Consider the following 27,923-nt stretch of genomic DNA (forward strand, 5'->3'; position numbering starts at 1 on the left):
ACCCTCCCAGTCAACCAGGTACTGGAAACCCCTGCCCCGTGTTCGAACACTCAGGAGGCGTCTCACCGTGTACACCAGATGGCCATCGATGACATGGGAGGAGGGGTGGGCCTGGAAACAGAAGACAAAGGGCTGTGAGACAGGCTTAATCCTAGACATATGGAAAGTAGGGTGAATACGGAGGATATGGGGTAACAAAAGATGAACAGCAGTGGGGATAAGGACTCTAGAGATGGGGAACGGGCCGATGAAATCGGGGGAAAGTTTACGGGACTCCACCCGGAAGGGCAGGTCCTGGGTGGAGAGCCATTCCCTCTGCCCGAGCTGATTCCCTCTGCCCAAGCGATTCGCTTGTCGCCTATACCTGGAAGTGGTCTTCAACAGAGCAGCCTGGGCTCTCCTCCAGGTACGGCGACAGTGGCGGATGAGCATCTGGGCAGAGAGATTGCTGACTTCCTCCTCTTGCTCGGGGAAGAGCAGAGGCTGATATCCCAAGGAACACTCGAAGGGCGAGAAACCCGTTGCGGAGCAAGGGTGGGTGTTGCGGACGTACTCAACCCATACCAGTTGCTGACTCCAGGTGGTAGGGTTGGCGGAAACTAGGCAGCGAAGAGTCGTCTCTAAGTCCTGGTTGGCTCGCTCCGACTGTCCGTTGGACTGGGGGTGGAATCCGGAGGACAGGCTGGCCGACGACCCAATGAGCGTGCAGAACGTCTTCCAGAACCGGGATGAGAACTGCGGACCCTGGTCGGAGACCATGTCCACCGGGAGTCCATGAATCCGGAAGACGTGCTGCACCATAAGCTGGTCCGTCTCCTTGGCCGAGGATAGTTTGTGAAGAGGAATGAAGTGGGCGGCTTTGGAAAACCGGTCGACCACCGCCAGGATGGCAGTGTTGCCCTCAGACGGTGGGAGACCCATGACGAAATCCAGGGATACATGGGACCAGGGACAGTGAGGGACAGGCAGTGGTTGGAGAAGACCAGCCGGAGCTTGCAGAGGAGTCTTGTTTTGTGTGCAGACCGTGCAGGAGGTGAAAAATGCGGCAACATCCAGAACCATAGTAGGCCACCAAAAGTGTTGTCGAACGAAGGCCAGGGTCCAATGGGAGTCCGGGTGACAGGCAAGCCTGGAGGAGTGGGCCCACTCCAGGACCGCAGAGCAGACAGCGTCAGGCACAAACCTCCGGCTATCTGGGCCCACACAATGTTTTGGTTGGGAGTTCTGTCGCCAGGCACGAGGTGGGAAGGATGGTCTCAGGCTCCGGGGAGGTAACCGTGAGGTTATAGCGGCGGGACAGGGCATCCAGCTTGACGTTCTTGGACCCCAGCCAGTAGGAGAGGGAAACGTTTAACCAGGTAAACAGCAGGGCCCATCTCGCTTGCCTGGAGTTGAGGCACTTGGAGGTGCGGAGATACTCCAGGTTTTTGTGGTCGGTCCACACAATGAACGGATGTTCCGCCCCTGCCTCCATTCCTCCAACGTCATCTTCACCGCGAGGAGCTCCCGATTCCTCACATCGTAGTTCCTCTCCATGGTGTTGAGGCGGTGTGAGAAGAAGGCACAGGGATGCAGCTTAAGGTCCTCGGGCAGAACGTTGGGACAGGACAGGTCCCACTCCGACATCTGAAGCATCAACCTTCACCACGAACTGACGGGAAGGGCCAGGATAGGAACCGGTTCAACATATCGCGGAGAACATCATTCACCAGCGCCTGGAACAAGGCAGAGGCATTGGCGAGGCCAAAGGGCATGACCAGATATTTGTAATGGCCGCCTCTCATATCTGCACCATTGCGGTAGACCTTTCGTAGATCCAGCTTAGAGAACACAGTGACCCCCTGGAGCAGCTTGAAGACTGAGGAAATGAGTGGTAGCGGATAACGTTTTTTCACTGTAATGTAATTGAGTCCTCGGTAGTCAATGCATGGACGCAGGGTCTTGTCCTTTATCTCCACAAAGAAGAACCCTCTGCCAGCGGGAGAGGAAGAGGGACGAATAAATTCTGTAGCTAGGGAGTCCCCAATGTAGGTCTCCTTAGCCTTGGTCTCTGGTGCTAGGGAGAATGTCAATCCCGCAGTCATAAATCTAGCAATACAGACAGCTCCTTGTGTTGATCATGTGTTGCCATTCCACTGGCAACAGCCCAGCTCTGCCTAGTTGCATAGGCTCATGAAACAGTGCCTGGGTTATCTTCAGTAACTCTCGAGGAAGGTCTGGAAACCTTGGGTGCTCTCGGCAACGGGACCGTCGGGGACTTCCAGGATGACTTGGAGGCTATGTTGTAACGGTTTTCCTCCTGGGAAGGAGAGGCGGACCAAAATGCAACATGGTTGAAGTTCATGTTTTTGAATAAGAAAACTAAACATGAACATAATACAAAACAATAAACGTGGAAAACCCGAAACAGCCCTATCTGGTGCAACAAACACAAAGACAGGAAACAACCACCCACAAAACCCAACAAAAACCAGGCTACCTAAATATGGTTCCCAATCAGAGACAATGACTAACACCTGCCTCATAAAATGCCCACTCAGATCACACCCTGACCAAACAAAACATAGAAACATACAAAGCAAACTATGGTCAGGGTGTGACATATGTCCTGGGAAATCATCTTGTTACTTACAACCTCATGCTAATTGCATTAGCCTATGTTTGCAAAGCCATACAATGGAAGGGACACCGATCCCTAAGATTCGTGGGTAACTCCCAAGCAGCAAGCTTGTCCTTAACCTCCTCCGAGACGCCGTGCTGGAACATGTCGAACAGTGCTTCCTGGTTCTACGCACTCTCCGCTGCCAACGTGCGGAAATCTGCATAGTCGACCACTCGGCGGGGGTCCTGCCGGAGCTGGATTAGCTTCCGGGCAGCTTCTCCACTCACACACATGGCTGGGCTGTTGTTCCCATACAGCGGTAGCCCAGGTGAGAGCCCTCCCAGACAACAGAGTGATGAGGTAGGCTATCTGAACCTTAAAATCGAGGGCATACTGAGCTAAAAATGCCTGACAGGTTCTCCATTAAAGCGTTCCGGGGGAGATAACCGGGGCTCCTGGGAAGGTGGAGTGGCCGGTTGGGCGGCGCTGCTAACCTCTGAGTTACTAAGGGGAGGTGGGGTTACCACCGTGGCAGGCTGCCCCCCAGACAACCCGCGGAATTGCTAGAGCAGCATGTCCAACGCCCGGTCATGGCACTCAGCCAATGTTTGGACCCGCTCCATAAGACCACGAAGCAATTCCTCGTGCCTACCAATGGAGGCTCCTTGGGAGGAGATGGCGTTGCGCAGCTGGGCCGGGTATGCCGGGTCAGTCAAGGCCAGTTCGTACTATCAGGTGTGAAGGTAAGACCCAGATGCAGACAGGTCGATTTAACAATGGTTTAATAATCCAACAGTGGCAGGCAATAGACAGGTCAAGGCAACCAGGGGTCCATAAACCAGGGGTGGGGCAACGGTACCGGACGGCAAGCAGGCTCAGGGTAGGCAGAGGGTCAATAATCCAGAGGTGGGGCAAAGGTACAGGTCGGCAGGCAGGCTCAGGGTAGGCAGAGTGGTCAGGCAGACAGGCTCAGAGTCAGGACAGGAAAGGGTCAAAACCAGGAGGGCGAGAAAAAGAGACTGAACAAAGAAGACAAACTGGCAACAGACAAACAGAGAACACGGTAAAATGGGCGGCACTTGAAGGGGGGTGGAAACAATCACAAAGACAGGTGAAACAGATCAGGGTGTGACACACAAAACTTGAGTTTGCTATTCACAAGAAGCATTGCCTGATGTGAACCATGCCTCGAACAAAAGAGATCTCAGAAGACCACAAATTAAGAATTGTTGACTTGCATAAAGCTGGAAAGGGTTACAAAAGTATCTCTAAAGGCATTGATGTTCATCGGTCCACGGGTAAGACAAATAGTCTATAAATGTAGAAGTTCAGCAATGCTGCTACTCTCCCTAGGAGTGGCCATCCTGCAAAGATAACTGCAAGAGCACAGCGCAGAATGCTCAATGAGGTTAAGAAGAATCCTAGAGTTACAGCGGAAGACTTATAGAAATCTCTGGAACATGCTAACATCTCTGTTGATAAGTCTACTATATATAAAACACTAAACAAGAATGGTGTTCATGGGAGGACACCGTGGAAGAAGCCACAACTGTCCAAAAAATACATTGCTGCACGTCTGAAGTTGGCAAAAGTGCACCTGGATGTTCCACAGCGCTACTGGCAAAATATTCTGTGGACAGATGAAACTACAGTTGAGTTGTTTGGAAGAAACACAAAACACTATGTGTGGAGAAAAAAAGGCACAGCTCTGTTTGGCTAAATTGCTGTCTCAAATGAAGACCGCTATTGAACGTTTCCAGTGTTGCAGGAACTGTGTTTATTTTGCTTTGTTCCGGGACAATGTGGACCGTGCTGACTTTCAATGTAGCAACTGCTTGCTTGCGGAGGACGACATGAGTGAAGTAGCTACTCTTAGCAAGCAAGTAACAAACCAAAATAAGCTACTGGGGAACCCACGCCCACCTACTTTTTATTTTTCTTCCACCCCAGTAGCCGGACATGGCTCTGGTCTGGTGGACGTTTTGCCACCATGGCAGCTCTCCACAGCCGACTGGCCGGTGCTAGGCAGGGTTCCATCCCTGAAGGTGTCTCCCCATTCCCTGGAGAACGGAGCTGTTCTCGACTCAACCATCCAGCCATGGAGGTATGTCACTCACAGTGGAAGTCGAAGAAAGCGTCCTCTGGCAACGGAGGTTTCCATGGAGATGTTGAGCCCAGAACTGACACACACCAGAAACAGCTTTGCCGCCCTAGATCCAGAGGTTGCGGCGCCTTCGTCCTTGATGGCTTCCCAATCAAGATCGGATCCGGAGGTATCTGCATCTTCGTCCTCGGTTATGTCTCCCTCTCGGGTTCAGATCCTCGGAACTCTCAGCCCCACCAGACGTGAGGCTGCCTGACAGACCGGCCCATTCAACACACCAGCTCTCATCATAGGTGAGAGCTCTATGGTGAGAAACATCTCGGTCCCCAAGGCAAAAACCCTGTGCTACCCAGGAGCACGAGTACAGGACATAACAAAGCTGCTTCTGAGTGTTCTAACACAGATGCCGGGAGCTGACACTGTCGTAGTCCATGTGGGATCAAACGACATCAGGAGGGCTAGCTCGGAACATTTGAAAATGGATTTTAATTAACTGATTTTAGCATTAAAAGACTCCAAAAATGGCCAATAATTTCAGGTCCAGTACCATCGTTGGGTGTGAAAAATTCAGCAGACTGCTGGCATTACACATCTGGCTAAAATACTACTGTAGCTCTACTGGAGTCACTTTTATTGATAACTTTGACACCTTCTGGAAACAGAAGATACTCTACAGGAATGACGGAGTCCATCCAAATCATCTTGGCTCCTGGACTCTGTCCACGCATTTCAAGGCTGTGTTGAAACAATGACTGGTAAATGATCCAAGACCAGCTCAGTTAATCCCTACCATTGTGACAATGAGTATTCATAATGCTGCATCAAATGTACATGATCTTAGGGGCATTGGCAAACACAATGCAAGTAATTTAATTTATGTACCCCTAATTGCACAGAATACATCTGTTTATCCTACAGCTATTGTAAGCAGTAATCATGAGCCTATGAACCAGAGTTACACTGTTATCATTGAGATGGTGTGCAATAGTAGGAAGATCACTTTATGCAGCTCACCCTCATCAGCTCCAATATAAATAACATAAGCAAGTCTACCTCTGATAAGCTTCCCAGAAAAGCATTAAAAACAATCAAGCATCCCAGAAAAGTGCTAAAAGATTGCCCATATTAACTTATGTAGCCTAAGAAACAAGGTCCATGAAGTCAGTAACTTGCTTGTAAACAGATGACATTCATATTCTGACTATCTCTGAAACTCACTCAGATAATACCTTTGATGATACAGTGGTAGCAATACATGGTTATAACATCTTCCCGAAAAGACAGAAATGCCAACGGAGGTGGTGTTGCCGTCTATATTCAGAACCATATTCCTGTAAAGCTTAGAGACAATCTAATATTAAATACTGTTGAAGTAATATGGCTACAGGTTCATCTGCCTCACCTAAAGCCCATTCTTGTGGGAAGCTGCTATAGACCACCAAGTGCTAACAGTCAGTATCTGGATAATATGTGGGAAATGCTTGAAAATGTATGTGATATCAACAGAGAGGTATATTTTCTGAGTGATTTAAATATTGACTGGCTATCATCAAGTTGCCCACTCAGGAAATAACTTCTGTAACCAGTGCCTGCAACCTGGATCAGGTTATCAGTCAACCTACCAGGGTAATTACAAACAGATCAGGAATTAAATCATCAACATGTATTGATCACATTTTTACTAATGCTGCAGATATTTGCTTTAAAGCAGTATCCAAATCCATATGATGTAGTGATCACAATATAATAGCCATATCTATGAAAACCAAAGTTCCAAAGGCTGGGACTAATATAGTGTATAAGAGGTTGTCATGACGTTGGCTTGGGGGTAGGTTTATGACAGTCATAAATACCTCTTCCCCCCTTTTTCCTCTCTCTACCCTTATGATGTTACATTTGCAAACCCCTTGGTTAACATAGAGATTCTGGGAACATCAGAAGGTGGGGGGGGGGAAATGAACTATATTCTGGTAATCCGACCAATTGAACATATGCGGTGGTACTTAATGAATATGATGTCAGTTCGGTTGTCATCTGAGACATTCTGTCACGTTCTGACCTTTATTTCCTTTGTTTTGTCATTATTTAGTATGGTCCGGGCGTGAGTTGGGGTGGGCAGTCTATGTTTGTTTTTCTATGATTTGGGTATTTCTATGTTTCGGCCTAGTATGGTTCTCAATCAGAGGCAGGTGTCATTAGTTGTCTCATACTTAGGTAGCCTGGGTTTCACTGTGTGTTTGTGGGTGATTGTTCCTGTCTCTGTGTTTGCACCAGATAGGGCTGTTTTAGGTTTTCACGTTTCTTGTTTTTGTTAGTCTGTTCATGTGAAGTGCTTTATTAAAGAACCATGAATAGAAACCACGCTGCGTTTTGGTCCGCCTCTCCTTCAACTCAAGAGAACCGTTACAGAATCACCCACCACAACAGGACCAAGCAGCGTGGTAACAGGCAGCAGCAGTAGGAGCAGCGCGAGGAGTACTGGACATGGGAGGATGAGTTGGATGGTAAAGGACCCTGGGCACAGCCTGGAGAATATCGCCGCCCCAAAGAAGAGCTGGAGGCGGCGAAGGCGGAGAGGCGCTGGTATGAGGAGGCAGCACGGCGGCGTGGATGGAAGCCAGAGAGTCAGCCCCAAAAATGTCTTGGGGGGTGGCACACAGGAAGTGTGGCGAAGTCAGGTAGGAGACCTGCGCCAACTTCCTGTGCTTACCGGGGGGCTGGAGAGACCGGGCAGGCACCGTGTTATGCTGTGAAGCGCACGGTGTCCCCAGTGCAGGTGCATAGCCCGGTGCGGTACATTCCAGCTCCGTGTATCGGCCGGGCTAGAGTGGGCATCGAGCCAAGTGCCATGAAGCCGGCTCTACGCATCTGGTCTCCAGTGCGTCTCCTTGGGCCGGCTTACATGGCACCAGCCTTGCGCATGGTGTTCCCGGTTCGCCTGCATATCCCAGTGCGGGCTATTCCACCTCGCCGCACTGGCAGGGCGACCGGGAGCATCCACCAGGTAGGGTTGGGCAGGCTCGGTGCTCAAGAGCTCCAGTGCGCCTGCACGGTCCGGTCTATCCGTCACCACCTCCACGCACCAGCCCTCCGGTGGCAGCCCCCCGCACCAGGCTGTCTCTCCGGCTCATCCTTACAGGGGCTCCCGCCTGTCCAGCGCTGCCGGAGCCTTCCTCCCCTCCAGCGCTGTCGGAGTCTTCCGCCTCTCCAGCGCTGCCAGAGCCTTCCTCCTCTCCAGCGCAGCCGGAGTCTCCCGCCTGTTCGGCGCTACCAGAGCTCCCGCCCCTCATTCCAGAGGTGCCAGAGCTACTCAGTCCAGCGCTGCCAGAGCCTTCCTCTCCAGCGTTGCCGGAGCTTCCCGTCTGCCCAGCGCTGCCTGAGCCGCCAGTCTGCCCAGCGCCGCCAGTGCCGCCAGTCTGCCCGGAGCCGCCAGTGCCGCCAGTCTGCCCGGCGCCGCCAGTGCCGCCAGTCAGCCAGGGGCCGTCAGTGCCGCCAGTCAGCCAGGGGCCGCCAGTGCCGCCAGTCAGCCAGGGGCCGCCAGTGCCGCCAGTCAGCCAGGGGCCGCCAGTGCCGCCAGTCAGCCAGGGGCCGCAAGTGCCCCTCAGCCCAGAGGCGCCAGAGCCCCTCAGCCCAGAGGCGCCAGAGCCCCTCAGCCCAGAGGCGCCAGAGCCCCTGACCCTCAGCCAAGAGCTTCCGCCCCTCTGTCCAGAGCTTCCGCCCCTCTGTCCAGAGCTGCCACTCAGACCAGTGGGGTCATTTAGAAGGGTCGCCGTGGTTAGGAGGCCACGGGAACAGACAATAAGGCGGACTAAGACGATGGTGAAGTGGGGTCCGCGTCACGCGCCAGAGCCGCCACCGCGGACAGACGCCCACCCAGACCCTCCCCTATAGGTTAAGGTTTTGCGGCCGGAGTCCGCACCTTTGGGGGGGGTGGGGGGTGGGGGGGGGGGGTACTGTCACGTTCTGACCTTTATTTCCTTTGTTTTGTCATTATTTAGTATGGTCAGGGCGTGAGTTGGGGTGGGCAGCCTATGTTTGTTTTTCTATGATTTGGGTATTTCTATGTTTCGGCCTAGTATGGTTCTCAATCAGAGGCAGGTGTCATTAGTTGTCTCTGATTGAGAATCATACTTAGGTAGCCTGGGTTTCACTGTGTGTTTGTGGGTGATTGTTCCTGTCTCCGTGTTTGCACCAGATAGGGCTGTTTTAGGTTTTCACGTTTCTTATTTTTGTTAGTCTGTTCATGTGAAGTGCTTTATTAAAGAACCATGAATAGAAACCACGCTGCGTTTTGGTCCGCCTCTCCTTCAACTCAAGAGAACTGTTACACATTCTCATCAATGATAAGATGACATAAACTCTACAGTGGAAAGTCTACACATCTGAGTTATCGGATTCACATGGAATTGTTGTTCAATTTAAATGTTTAAATATTAAATTATTCATGATGGGATGAAATGTGATTTTTGCTTCTAAAATGTGAGATTTGGGTTTTCATAAGGTTAGGGCTCTGCTCAATCAGTGGCCTACCCCTGTGAAGGGACATGGGCTATAAAACTGGGCTATACAATTGAGCGTCTATGTATGAGGATGACTCAACACTATACACGTCAGCTACAACAGCAACTGAAATGACTGCAACACTTAACAAAGAGCTGCAGTTAGTTCCAGAGTGGGTGGCAAGGAATTATTTAGCCCTAAATATTTCTAAAACTAAAAGCATTGTATTTGGAACAAAACACTCACTAAACCCTAAAACTCAATGAAATCTTGTAATAAATAATGTGGAAATTGAGCAAGTTGAGATGACTAAACTGCTTAGAGTAACCCTAGATTGTAAACTGTCATGGTCAAAACATATTGATGCAGTAGTAGCTAAGATGGGGAGAAGTCTGTCTATAATAAAGCGATGCTCTGCCTTCTTAACAACACTATCAACAAGGCAGGTCCTACAGGCCCTAGTTTTATCGCACCTTGACTACTGTTCAGTCGAGTGGTCAGGTGCCACAAAAGAGGAAAAATAAATAAATATTGCAATTGGCTCAGAACAGCGCAGCATGTCTGGCCCTTGGATGTACACAGAGAGCTAATATTAATAATATGCATGTCAATCTCTCCTGGGTGAAAGTATAGGAGAGATTAACTTCATCACTACTTTAATTTATGAGAGGTACTGACATGTTGAATGCACCGAGCTGTCTGTCTAAACTACTGGCACACTGCTCGGACACCCATACATACCCCACAAGACATGCCAGAAGAGGTCTCTTCACAGTCCCTAAGTCCAGAGCAGACTATGGGAGACACACAGTACTACATTGAGCCATGACTACATGGAACTCCATTCCACATCAAGTAACTGACGCAAGCAGTAAAATTAGATTTAAAAAAAAAACAGATTAAAAAACACCTTTATGGAACAGTGGGACTGTGAAGCAACACAAACATTGGCACAGACACATGCATACACACACACACAATAACATACACACTATGCATACACATGTATTTAGTACTGTAGATATGTGGTAGTGGTGGAGTAGGGGCCTGAGGGCACACAGTGTGTTGTGAAATCTGTGAATGTATTGTAACGTTTTTAAACTGCCTTAATTTTGCTGGACCCCAGGAAGAGTAGCTGCTGCCAAGGAGTTCCATAATAAATACAAAAATACAAACATCAAAAAACCTCATTCCAGCTGTAAAGTATGGTGGAGGGAGCATCATGGTTTGGAGCTGCTTTGCTGCCCGAGGACCTGGACAGCTTGCTATCATCAATGGAAAAATGAATTCCCAGGTTTATCAAGACATTTTGCAGGAGAATGTTAGGCTATCTGTCCACCAATTGAAGCTCAACAGAAGTTGGGTGATGCAACAGGACAACGACCCAAAACACAGAAGTAGATCAACAACAGAATGGCTTCAACAGAAGAAAATACCCCTTCTGGAGTGGCCCAGTCAGAGTCCTAACCTAAACCCGATTGAGATGCTGTGGCATGACCTCAAGAAAGCAGTTCACACCAGACATCCCAAGAATATTGCTGAACTGAAACTGAAAGTTTTGTAAAGATGAATGGTCCAAAATTCCTCCTGACCATTGTGCAGGTCTGATCCACGACCTCATAAAAGGTTTGGTTGAGATCATTGCCGCCAAAGGAGGGTCAACCAATTATTAAATCCAAGGGTTCACAAACTTTTCCCACCCTGCATTGTAAATGTTTACTCGGTGTGTTCAATATAGACTTGAAAACGTATAATTGTTAGTGTGTTATTAGTTTAAGCAGACTGTGTTTGTCTGTTGTTGTGACCTAGATGAAGATCAGATCAAACTTTATGACCATTTTATGCAGAAATCCAGGTAATTCCAAAGGGTTCACATACTTTTTCTTGACACTGTATATGGGTCATGACAGTGTTATGACCATATTATGACAGGTTATGACAAGTTATGTCAGCTGTTATGACATATTATGACATGTTTATGACCGTGCCATAATGTGTTAAGACACTGGGTGTCAAGTAAAGTGTTAACCAGTTGTGATAGCTTGGATTGACAATAAAATGTGTGTGTGTGTGTGTGTGTGTGTGTGTGTGTGTGTGTGTGTGTGTGTGTGTGTGTGTGTGTGTGTGTGTGTGTGTGTGTGTGTGTGTGTGTGTGTGTGTGTGTTTGTGCATGCGTGTGTGTCCGTGACTGTCCTCGGGTCTGTTTAAGAGACACAAGCCGCTGTTTTCCTTCAACTTGACCATAAATATAGAGCAGCCAGAGGGGTGAGTATCCTCAGTTTAAAATGCATTGTAAACTGCTTTGTACAGGCCAATACCCTGGTGATAAGAACCAACACTGTGATACCACTTTACACCACTTGATGGTAGTGTTTTCATACAAATTAACTTTTGCCAGCAAGCGTCTCAATTTCTTTCAAAGTTTACGCCTACAGATCAATTTCATCCAGAGTAGGTATTCTACATCAAGTACACCAGATAAGAGTATGGAGTTGGTGTGCAATTTGTTTAATCATGTTGCTTTTGAATACTGTAAGGTGCAAGTGTGTGTGTGCGTAGGTGTGTGTTTTTTGGTTTTGGATACACAGTGGACCCCAGAGATGATTTGGAGATAATAGGAAAACACAGGATATATACTCCAGCAGAAGGCTAACTAACTGTGGACGAACTGAGTCATCACACAGAGAGGGTTGACCTCACACGCCAGGTCAGGGATGTGATATAACAAATGTATGCTTTCAGACACGTCTTGTCGGTTCTCAGTTGTAAATACAAAGAATCATACTGTGAACAATGCAACAAAATACAGTAAACTGTCGTTCATATGCAAACTTTTTGTAGTATGTAGGCAAATGTAGGCTGCAGCAGCCAGCACCATCCCTACTGTCCTGTTATTAAATAGATCAACAGAACAGAGTAATAGATAGGTGGTAATTTATTGTTGTAGATTTAATTAAATGAGGAAAGACTATATCAATAACTTGGAAAAACAATGAATAGTTGATTCATAGCCAAAAACATAAACCAGCACAAACACTTTTGATTGATTAGGTTTTGGTTAGATCTGCACCTTGAGGTGAGGGTTGTGTAATGCTGAAAGTATGCATGAGATCATGTGACCAGATCGTAAGCACTCACTATCAAAACTGCTGTAGTCTCATTTGTGAAGCATCTAAATTGTGCTTATGAACGTTTTGTTATGAAGCATCTACATAGTGCTTATGAAGACTTTATGAAGCATCTAGGTAATGCTTATGAAGGTTTTGTTATGAAGCATCTACATAGTGCTTATGAAGACTTTATGAAGCATCTACATAGTGCTTTTGAAGACTTTATGAAGCATCTAGGTGATGCTTATGAAGACTTTATGAATGGTCTATGAAACTCTATAAAGCCTCTCTCTTCCTTGCCTCACTCCTGTTTTGCTCCTGAAATCAGAAACCCAACATGCTCATTAAAATTCCAGGATCTGCTGGCAGAGAAGAAATGCAAACGGCCTGACACTGGCGTTCACCCCCTTTTATACAGACAAGCAGAGGCACAGAGTGGGCTCATGTGCACGGCCTGGTTTTGAGAGGGGGCATCCAGGCATGCTATGCCCACACAGAGATTAACAATAGGTGGACGCAGCCAGGCCTGACACTCTCTCTCTCTCCCTCGTTTTCTCTTGCATTCTTTCTCACTCTCTTTCTATGTTTCTTTCTCTCTCTTGTTCTCTCTCTCGCCCCCCCACTCTTTGTCTCCCCCTCTTTCTACCTACCTCTCTCTCTTTATGTTCCTCCCTCTGTCTTTATCTCTCTTTCTCTTTCACATACACACACAACCTATGAATGAATGCAACGGTTGTATTCTCGATGTCCACAAGAGGTCACTGTTTCCCTCAATATCCGCTGAATTGGTGATCATGGGTCAAATCCAAACTCCAAGATGTTTCAAAGGTTAAAAGTTGTCACATGCACAGGATACAGCAGGAGTAAAACAGGTCAGTGAAACGCTTAACTTGCAAGCTCTTTCCCAATAATGCAGAATAAACGTAATAATATAGATTTTTTTTTTTAAACAGAAAAAAGTGCGTAAACCACACATGAACGCAAGCTTTTGAGTAGTTGTCTGATAAATAGGTAAAGACTGTCATGACTGTTCTGTTATTTTTCTTTTTGAGAATTATGAGACTTTTACTGACAATGACACAAAACAGAGGTACCTTCAAATAGTCCAGAAAACAGCTTTTCCACACAAACCGTTATTCAACTCACAGACTACCCTATTATCCACACAAACCGTTATTCAACTCACAGACTACCCTATTATCCACACAAACCGTTATTCAACTCACAGACTACCCTATTATCCACACAAACCGTTATTCAACTCACAGACTACCCTATTATCCACACAAACCGTTATTCAACTCACAGACTACCCTATTATCCACACAAACCGTTATTCAACTCACAGACTACCTTATTATCCACACAAACCGTTATTCAACTCACAGACTACCCTATTATCCACACAAACCATTATTCAACTCACAGACATCATGTTGCTCAGACACATTAATCAGAAAGGCCTGATATATATATATATATATATATATATATATATATATATATATATATATATATATATATATATATATATATATATATATATATACCCACATCCGCATTTCAAGTGTTAAAGACATATCCTGTAACTTGCTAGTACCAGGCACTGTTGATAATGGCGGAAAGTATGCCTGATGATGTGCTTTGTGTAGGCAATGTGGAAGGCTTGTCTCCAAATTGATTTAATCAGTGTTGCTGCTGTAAGGATATGCCAAGACAAATGGAGACGGGGAAGAAGATAAAATACGTTTATATGAGGGGGGGGGGGGGGGGGGTCAGTTGGGTGATTTCCTAGTCAGTTGCAATGATGCTCCTATTCTCAATTGAATAGCCCATGTGTATCTGACAAAATTATCTCCCAGTAACGTTCCTGCCTGAAGTTTGTGAAATCGAACAATAATTCAACTTTATCTAACTTGTACCTGAGTCCAACTGCTGGATTGAGTTAGTCCGGCCCATCTGGAGCAGCAAATGGCTCAACTCAACAGGGAGCACGGAGGAGGTGGAGGGTAGAGAGGGGGAGAGAAAGAGGGGATCGGATTGAAAACAGATCAGCTTGAAGATCTCACCACCGCATGTCTAGAACAACTGTCGATTAAAATCTAGTTTTAGTTTACATTTACAGCCACGTATTCTGGCGAAAACATGTCATGCGCTTTCTTATGTAAAAACTCAAAGGTGAGTGAGAAAACGTTACCGCTTGAAGATGATGGATTGTAAAAGTTAGATGCGAGTAATTGCGCTCCTCCGTGTTAAATGAGTTATCCGAGGGATGCCGTGTTCCGAACTTTGAATAGACTTTCAAACTTTTCTTAAAGTACATAGCCGGCCTCGGCTGTTTTCATTGAAAAAGTACACTTAAGCCTAATTCTCGAAATACTTGCAGAGTCGTCGGACAAAGTGAGAAAAAAAAACAGCATCGGGGTCTAAAGAGAAACTATTCAAGGTAAGGAAAGTTTTTGTTGTGGTGTAGACTAGCCTAGATGACAAGCTTGGAGACATTTTAAAACAAATAATTAATTTCTTATTTGAAACCTCTTGATGCTGAATGCAATAGACAAGCTATATCTGTTTAAATGTAAACCACTATCCTGCAGTCACATTGAATCATCTTGCGTGTCAAGGACAGATGGGGTTTGGGTAACTCCACATCACATTTGCACTTTGAACTTAACTGACATTGGAATCCAAAACATTCTGTCTTGCAACTTGATCCATATGCGAAGAGATGTGATCCGAAAGCCGCGGCGTCAACCCTTCTACTGACTTCCAAATGCCCAGCAGAGTAGTAGCCTAGACCTATCGTGATACACTGCATCTTTAAATATGATCCTAAAAATGTGTGCAAAGTTCGATGTAAACAGTAACTTTTATTTTGCAATACATTTTGTGCATATTTCTGGAAGTTTTAACTTCTATAGAAGGTTTAGGGACATGTGTTCCCAAAAGTTGTTGTCTTGTCTATCATCATTTTGAGTTGTTTCAGATTGACACATTTCATAGGCTACATTCCAATTTAATTGTGCTTTTCACACTAACGTTTGTGGCAGACTGGCTGTAGGCCTATACACAGTGGCTACAAGTTGACGTAAAAGAAAGTGATTGGTGCTCAAGTGTGCACTCACTTCACTCCATGTACTGATTATTTCAAGATCCCTCTCATTTAAAAACGTGCAATAAATGTTTGAAGTGCTTCACATGCTGTGGAATTAAGGGCACCTCCTTGAATCTCCTATGTCAGTAGGAGTTGTTTACTTATTGTTGAAAAATTCTCAGTTGTTCGCCTGTTTGCACTGTAGCCTGAGTAATCAACAAACACTTGACGCTTTTGTGCAGGTAAAAACAGCTGTATTTACTGTTGGCTTCCACCCATCTAGAGTGTGTGTTAATAATCCCTAGGCTCACGCCTGAACTAATAATATCGACACCATTTTCATCCTCGTTTTGGTCTCAGATCAGTTATAGAACCACAAATAAAAAATAATCGACATGGTTTTAGGATTGTATATCAATTCAAAGGATATAGTTTTAAGTGTCAAATGAATTCCTTAAATCGGTGATATTCATCAAGTCAAATGTAAAACTGATGAAAGGACTGGTTCAAGTTATTTGATGCCATGGGCTTACTGAAGAATGTTAAAACTGCAGGATTTTACAAAGGAACAATAGTATGTTCTCTAGAGAATAAAGTGAAAAGAAAAGAGTGAAAAGAAAGAAAATGAAAAGTAAGAATAGACAAATGCTCAAGGAAAAAGCTCTGACTCTTGCAAAAAAAGCATCCGTGGTGGTATGCATTTCTGTGTTGCGCATGGTGGATACATGTCTGTGTGTCCACCATGAGTGTGATTTTAATTTAATGCGTTGATGCCCATGCAGTTGCGGGAACATTAGCATAAGAAAAAAGTTTTAGTGCATTTGCCATTGTGCTCAATGAAGAGTTCCAGCAGTCAGGCCTGGGGAGAGTGAAAGAATGTAAAGAAATGATGGGGCTATTCAGCCTATTCAAGCTCTGCTTGGGGTTCTTTTCTCTAGGCTCTGAAACCCATGGTGGCGATGTCACTTTCATCTCCCAAGCCAGAGCCAGCCTCTCTCTCTTTTCTATGTTCCCCTTGCCCTCTGTTTCTCTCTTTCACATGTCCCTCCACAGCTCTCCCTACTTTATTGATCTGCCGTTTTTCTTCTCTGGAAGTCTGCAGAAATGTAATGAACCGAATACTGGAAAAGGGAAAGGAGGAGAGGTGGGGGGGACTTAAAAAACCACATTCTGATGAGGTCTAGTATGCAGGAGGGTCAGTTTGAATGACTCTGAGAAGGACAGGAAGAGGACAGACCTCCCCCTATAGAGAGGACAACATTTTTTTGAAAAGAACAGGGTTTTCTTGTCTCTCTCTCTTTCTCTCTCTCCTCTCACACCTCAGTGAGCTAAGATAATATACTGTTCTGATAAAGCCATTTACTACAGCATGGCATTCCTAGATTGCAGTCCCTTTAAGCTCTGTCCCCTTAAACTGCTCAGAGATTCTACCAGGAGAAAAGCCAATGTTGCGGGTATACAGTTGAGAAAGTTGTTGTGTTTAGAAATCTACTTGATGTAAAAGAAAGAACTACAGCTGCTGTATCTCTATAGTTTACATGTTTCCCAGAACGGCTGCTTTCCCACAATTATGTTTCTGTTCTGATGGCCGTATTACGTGGTTATATTAGGCCATTATGATTACAAACCACACCGTTTTAATATAGGCAAATCGTTGATGGTTGAATCATATCCAAAATGCCCTACAGTGCATTTAAACTATATTTTCATATTTCCATTGCTGTAAAAGAAAATGAACATGCCACCTTCCCACCAGTGTTGTTAAGCCTGCTGTATGTTTTGCAACACGTTGTTGAGCCCAACACTGTTTCCCTACAAGATGACGTACACCTCTGACGTTGTGTACAACGAGTGGTTGCCATCGAGGGAAAAGAGCATTATCATTCTAGACCCGTCGGAGACACCACTTTGAGAGTGTTGGACAATACTGGGTGTCTAGCAGGACCTTGCAGCTTTCCTTCAGCCCAGGCCGGGGGGAGCTGTGTGGGGGTGGAGGGTGGCTGAAGTACACTCATGTCTGGAGCTCAATTGATGGGCATTTAATGGCCATTTAGGGAGCTGTAAAAAGACATCTATGTGTTGAACTATTCTAGTCTGCCACGGCGCACTCTTCTTACAGCGAGGCTGTACTTGAGATGAGGGGTAAGGTGGAGGGAAGGGGAAAACACAGGGACCAGTGAAGTGACGGCAGTCGGCAGAGAAGCTACATTCATTTGTTTTCAGGGTCCCTCTTTGAGTTCCTCTCTGCATTGGCTTGGGATGTGGACACAATCAAGGCTTTTTAGTGTCTGTTATACCATACCCTCGAGGCATCTGGCTCATTCTCTTTCAAGTGTCTGGGGTTAAATAGGATCACATCATATCCGGTCTGGAAGAAGGAGAGTAGCAACCTGCCCTGCCTGGCCTTGTCCCCTCTCATTCCCCACTCCATCTCTCACAGGGCCAGCTAGGCCTAGGAGTGAGTACTTAGACCCCACCTCACCCCCCTCTCCATCTCTCACAGGACCAGCCACGAGAACGAGTCCTTACTAAGACACACAGTGCCATGGAATGTGAGGTTGAGAGAATTTACATCTGTTATCAAAAGAAAATGGGAAACCATGTATGGCCTCCTCTGTAAAAAAAACACGTAATTGTAAAAGTAAAGGCGAGAGTCCAATGTGGTTTTAACTAGCCATTTAAGCGCTGTATGGTAAAATCACTGACAACCACATTACATCATGATTGATGTCATCAATCTTTGGAGGCGGGAGGCACAGTGAGTCGCCATCATCAAAAAGCAAGAAGCTAGGCTACAATTACGGAGGACATGGTTTCTCTCGAGGAAACACTATTTCCAGGTTTCTGTAAGTCACGCAACAACGCCTAATGATCTATTTCCTCTAGACCTACCCATTTATTTAACAAAATTCTCCCAGTTAGTCACAATCACAGGCACCAAAGTGGGGATATTTTGGGGGCCTTTGGACTCCAGGGGTGTATCCGGAATGACACCTTATTCTCTTTATAGTGCATTAGTTTTAACAATGGTCCGAGTCAAAAGAAGTGCACTACATAGGGAGTAGGGTACGACTTTGGGGCCTCTGGACTTCATAACTCTGTAGTCCCAGCCTGCCTTCACACTGTTCTCTGAGGGAGGAAGGAATGAAACTTCAACAGATTAAATCATGTATACAATTTACATTGTGTTATATATGATGTGTCAACACCATGACATCTTGAAACGATACCCAGCCCCACGGCCAGAGTTCTCCAAACACAGGCTTTTAGCAGTGATTCTATAGGTCAAAGCAAGTTAGCCAGTTGGAGTGGGGGACACAACATTTATTTCATTACTTCACCCTAAAATAAACCATTGGGTTTAAGCTGCAGAGCTCTGCGCTGACACAGAGATAACCACAACTGGATCGGCCCACTTTGCTCAACCAGCTAAATGCCTTGAGAAAAAAACATGGGTTGTGTTTGGTTGCTAGTACACTACCAGTCAAGCTTTTCCAGTCCACTGGCACCAAGATATATATATATATATCTTGGTGCCAGTATCAAATCGTAATAATATATAGCCAAATGTAGCCGAACCATGTGCCTGGTTCTCCTTACTTCTTGTTCGTCCTAAAGCTCTGAACCAACACCAAGCCTGGCGGACACTGGAGAGATCTGAGATCAGCATGTGGTTAATCTGAGAGGGTTGCCTTGATCCTACTGCTAATCACCTCCCATAGTGGGTTAGCCAGGGTAACAAGATGATCTGCGGTTCCATCACGGAAACTTTCCTTTCACAGCAGCTGGCAGCAGCCCAGACAGAGTATCATTATTAACACCACTGTGTCTTCTCCTATCTTACTCGCCATTGTCAATGAATGACCAGATTCACTGTGTTGGTTGTTCCTAAGACTGACATGGACTCCCAGACAATGGTGTATTGTCTCCAGTGTTTGCCGTGGGCTTTAATCTGATGCAGAGCGTCAGGTCTATAGAGAGGCCGCTTGCAGAACACGCAGCATATTCAACAGTGTGTGTGTGAGTGTGTGTGGCGTGTGTGCATGCTCTGTTTGTGCTTCCAACACTGGGGTTTTGAGAAAGGGGAGAGGCCTCAGATGTAAGTTCTGATTTATCCAAAGGCCTCCCGTAGCTACAAAGCGAAGTTGACTTGCTGACTTGCCCAATAGGGGCTGAATGTAATCATATTACATTCCATATGATGAGAAATATTAAGTGCCTTACTTTGTGCCAGGCCACAGACTCCTCTGTGTTAGACTAGGAGACGAGGGGAGCGCATTGAAAGCATTTAGCTGCTTGCAAAGAAAACATTTGGTTCTTCTACACCAGGGATCTGTCCAACCCTGTTCCTGGAGAGCTACCCTCCTGTAGGTTTTTCTTTCAACCCCAGTTGTAACTAACCTGATTCAGCTTATCAACCAGCTAATTATTAGAATCAGGTGTGCTGCTAGATTAGGGTTGGAGCTAAAAACCTACAGGATGGTAGCTCTCCAGGAACAGGGTTGGAGAGCCCTGTTCTACACCAACTCCCACATGTCCACTAGCTCGCTGCTTGCCTGTCGCCATTGCGTCGGCCTCTCTCCGGCTCAGAACAGAACTCTGGTTCTGGGTTCAGTCCATTTTCAGGTAGTTTGTTTTGGAATCCTCTCATTAAATGGGAGAACCTGATGGGACGAGGATCGTATGTGGATGCATGCTGCATTTGTCTTCTCTCAGTAACTTGAACCATGTAAGACTTTTCAAATATAATGCAACAAATATGTTGTTCAGAGTAGAATCGTCATGAATGCGGTCATGGCAGAACTGTAACAGTATCCCCGAGCTCCTTATCCTCAGTGTTGAGAAAAGTATGGAACTTCCTTAAAAGAGACAGATTGGAAAAGAGCATTAAGAACTCTTGTGGTTTTAACGTACCTATTACTAACATCTCATGTGTGGGTGGCCGGTCTTTACACCTTTTGTTATCATTCTCAAAGAGTCGCTAGGTGTCAATGCTTCTGAATCATCGCTTGTAAAAGACAGACATGTTCTGACAATTGAAGTACAGGCTAGGCTGATTGCTTAACCAGGTATATTTGGCTCAGTGTGGCTTCCAGGTTGTCATCGCACCTCTTGGTGTGCTTGTGGCAGCTGGTAGGACATTGACCCCCCACACACAAGGGCCTCAGACAACAGCTAGGGCTGTCCCCTTGTCACCAAGGCGTCCGAGCTGAGGAACAGCTGACAGACTGCCGGCATACACACACACACACACACACACACACACACACACACACACACACACACACACACACATCAGAGATAAAGTCTGCTTTCAAAAGCACTTATATTAGAATGATAATCTCTTGTAATATCAATGTGGATGTGTCATCATTAAATAGATAAACTTGGAAGAACAAATGACAACTGTAGATTATTGCCTTTGATTCAAAGGGATGCCCACATATGTGCACACCATACCACCCACACCACCCGCTGTTGCCTAAGGGGCCTGGTGAGGATATTGACAGCTGTTACTGTTGAGAATGAGTTGTAACAACACATTAAGGATAAATGGCCCCAAATGCTACTGAAAGAATGAAGCCGACTCTGCAATGTGGCACAAATGACAGCTGATCTGAGCTGAGGGTTTCTCCCATAGAAGGTTCTCCTCTCCTGAGCAGATGGCAACTTCTTTGACCATACATGACATAACTTGATCAAGTGCTTGTATAATTATCGTTTTTTCAGCACAATGATTTGCTTGTTACTGCACGGCCATAACATAACAAAACTCCCCAACACACAAACCCCTATGTAATTACATAGTAAGAAATTTAAATGATCAGTTAGAACATTTATATATGTGGATGTGTATGTGTGACTTTTTCCACATTTTGTTGGTTACAGCCTTATTCTAAAATTGATTAAGTCGTTTTTTTCCTCATCAATCTACACATAATACCCCATAATGACAAAGCAGAAACAGGTTTTTAGAATTGTTTGCTAATTTATTACAAATAAAAACAGAAATATTACATTTACATAAGTATTCAGACCCTTTACTCAGTACTTTGTTGAACCACCTTTGGCAGCAATTGAGTCTTCTTGGGTATGACACTACAAGCTTGGCACACCTGTATTTGGGGAGTTTCTCCCATTCTTCTCTGCAGAGCCCCTCAAGCTCTGTCAGGTTGTATGGGGAGCGTTGCTGCACAGCTATTTTCAGGTCTCTCCAGAGATGTTCAATTGGGCCACTCAAGGACATTCAGAGACTTGTCCCGGAGCCATTCCTGCGTTTTCTTGCTGTGTGCTTAGGGTCGTTGTCCTGTTAGGGTCGTTGTCCAGTCTGCTGTTCCTGAGCACTCTGGGGCAGGTTTTCATCAAGGGTCTCTCTGTACTTTTCTCCGTTCATCTTTCCCTCGATCCTGACTAGTCTCCCAGTCCCTGCTGCTGAATAACACCCCCACAGTATGATGCTGCCACCACCATGCTTCACCGTAGGGATGGTGCCATGTTTCCTCCAGACATGACGCTTGGTATTCAGGCCAAAGAGTTCAATCTTTGTTTCATCAGACCAGAGAATCTTGTTTCTCATGGTCTGTCCTTTATGTGCCTTTTGGCAAACTCCAAGCGGGCTGTCATGTGCCTTTTACTGAGGAGTGGCTTTCGTCTGGCCACTCTACCATAAAGACACGAATGGTGGAGTGCTGCAGAGATGGTTGTCCTTCTGGAAGGTTCTCCCATCACCACAGAGGAATTCTAGGAACTTCTCCCCTGATTGTTCAGTTTGGCTGGGTGGCCAGCTCTAGGAAGAGTCTTGGTGGTTCCAAACTTCTTCCATTTAAAGAATGATGGAGGCCACTGTGTTCTTGGTGACCTTCAATGCTGCAAACTTGTTTTGGTACCCTTCCACAGATCTGTGCCTCGACACAATCCTGTCTCTGAGCTCTACGGACAATTCCTTCGACCCCATGGCTTGGTTTTTGCTCTGACATGCACTGTCAACTGTGGGACCTTATTTAGACAGGTGTGTGCCTCTCCAAATCATGTCCAAATTTAATTTACCACAGGTGGACTCAATTTCGAGTCTCATAGCAAAGGGTCTGAATACTTATGTAAATGAGGTATTTCTGTTATTTCTCTCACTTTGCCATTATGGGGTATTGTGTGTAGATTGCTGAGGATTCTTTTCATTTAATACATTTTAGAATAAGGCTGTAACGTATCAAATGAAAATGATGCAGACAATTACATTGATGGAAGCTACAATCTATCTGCGATATTAAAGCTGATCTACCCCCTAAAAACATTTATGACATTTCTCAGGCGATTGTGTTTGAGTCTTTACATCTGTTTTATATAAAGAGATCGACCACAGGATATTGCATGTACTAGCAGCGAGTGGTGGTGGGGGAGGGTGTGTTAAAAGGAACAGCTCATCCACAGGACTCGTCTGTGTACATCTGTTCATTCTGGGGATCATTGGAAGAACATGGCCTCTGAGTGACTGACTGATTGCCTCCCAGCTACTAAGAACAGGACACGGGATCTAGTGTACCTTACTCAGTGAATGTACAGCGTGTACTCAAAAGTATTTTTTTCATAGTTAAAATCCGAAAATGGCATCCTATTCCTTATTTAGTTCCACTACTTTTGACCTGGCTCTGGATAAAAGTAGTGCACTTATAGCAAATAAGGTTTATAGTCAAGTGCCAGTTCTCTCAGGCTTCCTTTGTGAACTTGTTAAGACAGTAATAGTAGTACTTTCCTTGCTTTTGAATCCATGTTAAGGCAGTAATAGTAGTACCCTCCTAGCCTGGGCAATGGGCATACAGTGTATACCGTAGCACCTTTCACTATTCCTCTTCACTGTTAGAGTCTGATCTTCCTCTAATATGAGTGCTCAAATTTCAGATAGTCTACTGTCAGTTGACTGAAGCTTCCTTTGTGAACATGTTAGGGCAATAGTTTCCTTTCTCGGTTCACTGACCAGGAGGACACCTATCTATATGACAAGTCATACAACAGATATTCCTTCCTGCGTCTGAGTCACGCAAATGACTAATGAATGCTGCCAGTTCTTGTTCCACCATATATTTTAACCTGTGCCCTTTTTAAACCAGGGCATCAAAGGTTTTCAGGGATGGATGTTGTTCTGAGACAGTGATTCCCCCATCTAGAATGTGCCCTTGTCTTAAAGCATCCACATGCTTCCCAGACAAAACAGTTCGGAAATAGTTTGTGCATATATTATGACAACATTTTGTTCGGGCACACAACATTTTATGGTCCGTAGCATAAGCTATATAGGCATTTTATCAATGGCAATTTGAATGCACGGAGAGACTATGATGAGTTCCTGAGACCCATTGTTCATCCGCCACCATAACCTCATGTTTCAGCATGATAATGCACGGTCCAATGTCGCAAGGATCTGTACACAATTCCTGGAAGCTGAACATTTTCCAGTTCTTCCATGGCCTGCATACTCACCAGACATGTCACCCATTGAGCATGTTTGGGATGCTCTGGATCGACGTGTACGACAGAGTGTTCCAGTTAGGGCTGTGGCGATCATGACATTTTGTCAGCCTGTTATTGTCATGCAAATGTAGCATCTCCAGGCCTCCACGCATACAAGCCATACAAGCCATACAAGCCACTGATGCGCTGCTTTTGGAACATCTACATATAAAAAAGTATAATAAATCAATTGAATATACACCATCACAATAAATCCATTATTTATTTTAATAAGGTCTAAAGAAACAATATGTTATGAAGAAACATTTATTTCAGATAACAGAATATGAGCCTACTGTATGTTATCTGGCTAAGTGCCATTCCAGAATGTTATCTGGCTAAGTGCCATTCCAGAGTCTGTAGGCTTGTTCATTTAGCAGACAAGATATGCTTATAAGTCCCTTGCCATTATTTTATATTAGATGATTTCCCATTCCAGAACGAGTGCGCATATTTGACTAATTTCAGGAAACTAGGCATATGTCGCACATGACTACTTCACAGGAGAGCCATTTGAACGTACGTTCTTTTAATCAAAGTTTTTTGTCAGAAATGCCTTCTGGAACGTGAACTTTCATGTGCCTTAATAACAAATTTGTATGCCATCTGTAAATATGAATAAAATTGTTCAATTACGAGCCTAGTTGATTTATTTAAGCCAGTAGCCTTTCCGCTAGCCATGATTGGCTGAGATAATGGGTAGGCTGGACATGCCGAGAGATGAGTTTGGATTGGTCTGCCATGTAGCACACTTCTGTCTATAACATGAGCTGGTCAGTATGTGTAGGTAATCCTTTCTAACACGTATTTTTTGAAAGATACTGCAAAGGTGTTGTTCTCCACTTTCTGGAGGACCGAGTTTTGAAATCAGTGGAATGCACAGTGGAATTAGAATATGATAGCTAAGGAGATGGAGAAAATTCTGGCGTTTTATTGCAAATATGCAGCCGGAGTCGAAACGAGAACAAACAGAAGGCTGTTGTATAAAACACCTGTCTCCAGATTACATCTTCAAACTAAGGCAACCATGGCATTTGTGACAGAGAGGGAGAAGTTTACATCCATGTAACGGGTAAGATAGTCTAGCTAGCTAAATTTTCAGATATTACACATATCTAATTCAGTCAAAAAGTTGTTTTCATTTTATGTGAAGTGTACTGTTAGCTAGCTAGCTAATGTTAGCTGGCTCTCTCGCTAGATAACATTAAGTGTATGATCTGTGTAGTAATATTATTTGTATCTCAGAGCCATTTGCATTGCAAGTTATAGCCTAATGTTAGCTAGCTAGCTAACATTGAACCTGGTTGGTTAGCTACCTGCAGGGTAGTAAAGTTATGAGTTGAGATTATGGTTAACTGTTTAGCTAACTAGCTACATGTCTAAACAAAAGACTCCACTATGCAAGTAACCATTTCAATAGAATCTTTATGATGTCACTGCGACAACTGTCGATAGACGTAGCTGGTAAATTCTCTCTGGCTATCTACTCTGAATTCAGAGCTTTCATCTGAGTGTGCCAGAGCTCAGAATAACTGACAAATTTACGACGCTCAACACCCGTTGAATATGGCCGGTGTCAGTAAACGTTGTCAAAAAAAAATTGTTATTAAATTGTTGCCAGCAGCACAGTTGCAGTCAACAATGCTCTGAATATGTCAAGATGTGTATGAAGGCGAAGTCAGGTGCAGGAGAGCAGAGTATGATTAAATAAAGTGCACTTTATTATAGTTCCAAACCGGGAGAACAACAAAACAAACGCGCTCAAAAAAATGGAACAATAAAGTAAAAGAGCTTACCGAACATCACTAGACATGTGTAATATGCGGGAGGCAATGTATTATAAAGGGACACTCATATTAATTTTTTTCGGGCTTGAGGTCTTAATTGGGCCTGTGTGTATCCATAAGCTCTAATATGCATATGGTTGTTTTGAATAAATCATCACAGTAGAAAGCACTGTCCATTTTGTTGTGTTAGGCTTTGAAACAACACCCACAACCATCATGTTTTACACTCAGTTTAAACTGGTTTTTGAACTTCTTTCTTCAAATTGTTCAATCACAGTGAGTTTTAAAGCACATACTGTTTTGATGATAAGTGTTTGATGTGATTTTTGATTGTGTTTGCATTGATGTCAGAGTGGTTAGAGGGACCATACAGCCTTGACTACGAGGCCATTAGGACCTGATGGAGGGACAATAGAGCCCTGGGTACCAGGCCATTAGTGACCTGATGGAGGAACAATAGAGCCCTGGGTACCAGGCCATTAGTGACCTGATGGAGGGACAATAGAGCCCTGGTTACCAGGCCATTAGTGACCTGATGATCATTAGCCAGTTGGGTACTACTAACACATATCCAGAGTGCATAAGAGGAGATTACCGTGACTCAACGGTCATGTAGAATATTTCTGCGGTCATGACGCATGACTGCCGGAGCTCTAGTTCCAGTTTCCGACAATATTCAGCAACTACTCACAGCCATTGAAGAAGAGTGGGACAACATTCCACAGGCCACAATCAACGCCCTGATCAACTTTATGTGAAGGAGATGTGTCGCACTGCATGAGGAAAATGGTGGTCACACCAGATACTGACTGGTGTTCTGATCGACGCCCCTACCTTTTTTTAATGTATCTGTGACCAACAGATGCATATCTGTATTCCCAGTCATGTGAAATCCATAGATTAGGGCCTAATGAATTTATTTCAATTGACTGATTTCCTTATATGAACTGTAACTCAGTAAAATCTTTTAATTTGTTACATGTTGCTTTTATGTTTTTCTTTAATGTATATATGGAAGAATACACGTTTAAACATTTCTACCAATACTCTTTTTGGGGTCGGGATAGCCCTAACCCAGGCTGTATATTTGAGATCCTGTAAGCCACCAACAGACAGCAGTTAGGATAGTGATTGGTGAAGGGATTCCAGTGCTCCGACATCAATGCTGGAAGTTAACAGAAACGGGCATGTATTTCCTGAAAGCCAGACTGTAGAGGGGAGGTGAACATCTTAACTATAAGAAGTACATCAGAACAGTGCATGGAGGATCTCTGTACATGCAGAGAGACCGTAGTCTGCACTCTGCAGTTAGGCCATATACAGTAAAATATTCACAGGAAAAAGAACAAAAACTCATTACAGATATACAGTGGGGTATGAAATTATTGGCACCCCTAAAGATTCTTATCGATTAAAATAAAAAAAAATTATAAATTTGATCTTATAGCACGCAATGACTACATCAAGCTTGTGACTACCAACTTGTTGGATGCGTTTGCAGTTTGTTTTGATTGTGTTTCAGATTATGTTGTGGTAATAACTTGCCTAGTTAAATAAAGGTTAAATAAAAAATATATAATCTCACCAAAAAAATCAAGTGCCTTTTTCAGGACCCTGTCTTTCAAAGACAATTCGTAAAAATCAAAATAACTTCACAGATCTTCATTGTAAAGGGTTTAAACACTGTTTCCCATGATTGTTCAATGAACCATAAACTAATAATGAACATGCACCTGTGGAATGGTCGTTAAGACACTAACAGCTTGCAGTTATGAAAACTTAGGACACTAAAGAGGCCTTTCTACTGACTCTGAAAAACACCTGCTCATCTGCGTGATCGTGCCTTAGGCATGCTGCAAGGACTGCAGATGTGGCCAGGGCAATAAATTGCAATGTCCGTACTGTGAGACGCCTAAGACAGCACTACAGGGAGACAGGACGGACAGCTTATCATCCTCGCAGTGGCAGACCACGTGTAACAACACCTGCACAGGTTCGGTACATCCGAACATCACACCTGTGGGACAGGTAATGGATGGCAACAACAACTGCCCGAGATACACCAGGTACGCACAATCCCTCATCAGTGCTCAGACTGTCCGCAATAGGCTGAGAGAGGCTGGACTGAGGACTTATAGGCCTGTTGTAAGGCAGGTCCTCACCAGACATCACCGGCAACAACGTCGCCTATGGACACAAACCCACCGTTGCTGGAACAGAC

General features: G+C 44.9%; 1 protein-coding gene across 1 annotated transcript in view; it reads left to right on the forward strand.

Annotated features, from left to right (window-relative positions):
* The first annotated feature begins 14,263 nt into the window (after window positions 1-14,263).
* The window catches only part of LOC139380830 (zinc finger protein GLI2-like), a 105,719-nt gene continuing 92,059 nt past the window's right edge, over window positions 14,264-27,923 (forward strand). The window contains exons 1-2 of the mRNA XM_071123920.1: window positions 14,264-14,494; window positions 14,703-14,762. The gene's annotated coding sequence lies outside the window, so the exon portion shown is untranslated. The remainder of the gene's footprint in view (window positions 14,495-14,702; window positions 14,763-27,923) is intronic.

Source organism: Oncorhynchus clarkii, chromosome 22, assembly GCF_045791955.1.
Source record: "Oncorhynchus clarkii lewisi isolate Uvic-CL-2024 chromosome 22, UVic_Ocla_1.0, whole genome shotgun sequence".
NCBI classification, from domain to species: Eukaryota; Metazoa; Chordata; class Actinopteri; order Salmoniformes; family Salmonidae; genus Oncorhynchus; species Oncorhynchus clarkii.